Here is a 4464-nt window from a genome sequence, read left to right as displayed (position 1 = left end):
GGTTTGACATTTTGCGAGCATAGTCTGCTGCTCGAAAATATTTTGCTCGCATGTTTTCTAGGAGGCTTATAGCTAACATGATTTGTGCTCGCTAACTGCTAGCAAATAGGTCATTTGCAAGCAAAAAAAAGCCGTTTTTGCAAGCAAATTGGTGCTCGCAAATGAGCGCTTATTTTGTAGTGTCATATTCTGAAAGGTCAATGAAGTTAATTCTAAATCTGAAAAGGTCAGCGAATTGAGACCCATATTCTGGAATCTCTCAATATAAAATGACTCAATCAACATGGAACAGGAGGAGTATATAATATATGTAGAAATATGAAAAAAAATAATATTGATCAATATATTATCATTTGATGATATTATTGTCAAAATTACAAAGACGAGGACATAAATCTGTATTTTGAATATATAAACTAGTACTCTCTTATCCCCAATTATATGTTTCATACTTCTTTATTTGGATAACTCTAATAAATATCTCATTTCATTTTTATCATTTTTTTGTAATGGACTACACATTTCACTAATTCATTCTCACACATTTTATTATAAAACAAATAGTCTATAAAAGTATGATCGACTTTCAACTACCTATTTTTAGGAGAAAATCGGGTTTCTGGGGCAGTTTACATTAAAGATTACGTAAATGTACCCATTTTGTTATCTATTCCACATATGGGAAAACCGCCAATGAAATTGGCGTGTCTTTAAGTAAAAACGCCAATGTTAATGGCGTGTTTATACGTAAAGACGCCAACGTACGTGGCGTTTTTATAATTGTGTCGTATTTTGGGCGTATTCTCTCCAATTGCAAGTACGTTGAAAAACGCCAACTTGGTTGGCGTGTTTAGTTGCAAAAAACGCCAACCTGAGTGGCGTGTTTACTTGTTTTTGCAAAAAACGCCAACCTAAGTGGCGTAATTACCTAGTCGCAAAAAACGCCAACCTGAGTGGCGTGTTTTCACAGGCTGATATACCAGCCGTGCCTCCCCCAAATCGCGAAAATCTCACAATACACACACTTCGCAATTTCTCCAAGCTGCGCGCCTTCTCTCCGCGAAATCGCCCTCCTCTCCGTGATTTCGGCCTACATTCATCAATCGGTGCTATTCTTCCCCAAATTCATCTATTTTCTTCGGTTAGTATGCTTACCTTTTACATTATTAGAGTAAGTGGTGGATAGTTAGCTAGGGTTTGTAATGGGTTGTGAATTGAGTAGAAATATTATGCATTTTGGATTGGTTGAATGACATTATTGTTGATTATTATGTTGGATTGTTTGGGTTTAAGTGAATTTGTGTATAAATTTGATTATAAACCTAAACCCTAGGGTTGTTATAGCTAAAAAATTGGGCAAATTGTTTTGATTTATGTGGGTTTTGGTTGATGTATATTGATTAGTTTGAATTGTTAAATTTGTTTATATTGTTAGGTTTGTCAAATTGAAATTGGACAAATTGAAATTGTTAGGTTAGGCAAAATTGAAATTGGGCAAATTAAAATTGTTAGGTTGGACGAATTGTTAATTTAAATTGTTAATTTTGTGTAGGTAAATTGGATTATGATTTTGAATGTGCAATGTTGTGTAGGTGAATTATTTGATGTTGGTGTTCAATTTTGTGATATTGGATTAAATTGTATCTAATTATTGAAATGGTTTATGGTTGGTTATTGTTGAATTTGGATTATGAATGTTGTGTAGGTAAATTATGGCATCATCTTCAACCTCTCGTCGTCGGCTTGCATGTGGTCCTGCGGATCCATCTGTATTATATTTTCAGAGACAACACGTCTCTAACAACATATGGGCAGGAGTTCCATCCGAATATGTACGCTGCCGACGATATGAAGGATTAATTTGGGATGTTCCCATCCATCAATATGTCTTGGCAATAGTGGACCAGATGGGGTTTGGGGGTATATTAAGGTGTGGTAAATCAAAAGACAGTGACCACCATCTTATCACACCTTTGATTGAACGTTGGAGGCCAGAGACTCACACGTTTCACTTTCCAGTCGGTGAAGCGACTGTGACACTAGAAGACGTGGAGGTCTTATGGGGCCTCAAAGTTGATGGAGAGGCTCTTACAGATTACATCCCCCCGACGGAAGCGGGATATTAGAAGGACAGGTGTTTGGATTTTCTAGGATTCATACCGGACGCATCTAAGTTGAAGGAAATGGTTTTTAAGCAGACAAGCTTATCGCGTCAATTGAGGATTGAGCTGTCTGGTGACCACGAACACAACATATATGCTCAGCGGGCTCGTATCTATTGTCTGCTATTACTTGGTGGTCTGATGATCCCCAACGGCTCCGGAAATAAAATTCTGTTCTTCTACCTACACTTTTTCTTGGATATAGAACGGTGTTCTACATATAGCTGGGGTGGTGCGACGCTTGCTTGCTTGTACCACAATTTGTGTGAAGCGGCCGTTGCTAAGAGGACGGATGTAGTGGAAGCCTTAACTCTATTACAGCTTTGGGCTTGGGAGAGAATCCCAAATATTAGACCGAGGATGCTAGATCCTGTGCATACAGACTATCTACCATGTGCAAGCGCGTAAGTTGTTCACTAATTTATTTTTTAAGCTTAATGTTCATCAATCTTCGTGTTCTTCGCTCATAATTTAAATTTTTTAGATGGAATGGTCCGGCGTTATATGTAAAAGCACCCGGACATTGTATTGAAAATTTCTGAGATCAGTTCTCCATGATGCATCCTAATCAGATACTTCATATACTTATAAATTGTTTTTTATTTTTTGTTTTATTGAAATTATTTTGAAAAATTTGTATCACATGTAGTTTATTTGGAGGCCTTATCTCCACCGAGAGTTGCTGGAAAGTTGTGATGCCAGTCGTTCTATATGGATGTCGATCACAACGCTTATTTGTTGGAATCTGGCTGAGCCACACCTGCCACACCGAGTGTTGCGCCAATTCGGGATTGTCCAACCGTATATCCCGGATCTCCCCCGGTTCCACGGTTCTGATTTTTTGAAACAAGATCGCCATGGAAAATCTGGTCGGAATTGGGTTCAATGGCACGCCAATTATATACAGGAGTGGGACAACAGGCACTTTACGATATGGACTGATCTGGAGGAAAGTATTGAGCCTGTTGCAACGGAAGAATATATGAATTGGTTTCGCCAGATCACTGTGGTGTATTTAACCAAACCCGGCGTGCATGCTGAAGAGGGATTCCACGAAACGGCATTGTTTCATAACTTTACGGTACATTATTTATACTTAACTAAACCCTGATAACTTATTTAAATTCATATTATGATATGTACTTAACTTTGAATAATTGTAGGTGGAGACGCTTCACAATATACGCCACTTTCTAAGTGGCCGAGCTGCGACAGGACATTTCTGTCCGGATATGGAAACCATTTCGAGGATGGTTTAAGAAGGACTGCAGATATCCGGGGAGGCTCAGCTGATGGACTACCGTCCTTCGCAGCGCTCTACAATGGACGTGGACGTACCCGTAAGGCAAAAGGCAAAATGACGAACCAAGAAGAAAACCGCCTGCGGAGAGTCGTCATCTCAGTTCGTACACAGCTCCGATGACGATTTTGTGGAACCACCTCCACAGAGCTCTGCACTTCGAGGCCGTCATTCTGTCAGCCACACCGGTGGGACCGTAGAAGATATTGGCCTCAGTGATGTCCCCGCTTCTCCACCGCGGTCGTCTGTGCAGGATGATTTTTTTGGGGTGGATCTTGAGAACGCTGTTGTTCAAGATACTCCTCCCTCAAGGATCCCTAGAATCCTTTAGCAAAAGGAGGATCATACGAAATAACTGCTCCGGGAATTATCTTTCCACCCCAATATAAATTGACACACCACGTCATACTATCTGCAATAATGTAAAACACAAATAAATATGTATTATTTTTACATTCATCATTATGTAGAGTGAGCCAAATATGCTAAATAATAATTCTACACAATAATAATTCTACACAATAATAATTCTACACAATAATAATTCTGCACAATATTTCAACTCAATTCACAACCAATTACAAACCCTAGCTAACTATTCAAAAATTACTCAAATAATGTAAAAGATAAGCATACTAACCGAAAATAATATATAAATTTGGGGGAAAATAGCACCGATAGATGGATGGAGGGCGAATTCGCGTGGAGCAGTCTACCTTGGATAAGAGTGTGTGGGCTGAGTTTTTCGCGATTTGGGAGTGTGTGGGCTGAGTTTTTCGCGATTTGGGGGAGGAGAAGGGGATATATCAGATCTGTATAAAGCCGCCAATTGCAGTGGCGTTTTCTTTGAAACACGCCGACCACGTTGGCGTATTTTATCAAAACGACATTCTACCCGGCATTTTTACTTGAATAAACACGCCAACGAAAAAGGCGTTTTATATTATACACGCCAATGCGAATGGCGTTTTATACTCAATACTGTATTTATAAAAAATACGA

Source organism: Salvia splendens, chromosome 15 (genome assembly GCF_004379255.2).
Source record: "Salvia splendens isolate huo1 chromosome 15, SspV2, whole genome shotgun sequence".
Lineage (NCBI taxonomy): Eukaryota > Viridiplantae > Streptophyta > Magnoliopsida > Lamiales > Lamiaceae > Salvia > Salvia splendens.
This window is presented reverse-complemented; position numbering follows the sequence as displayed.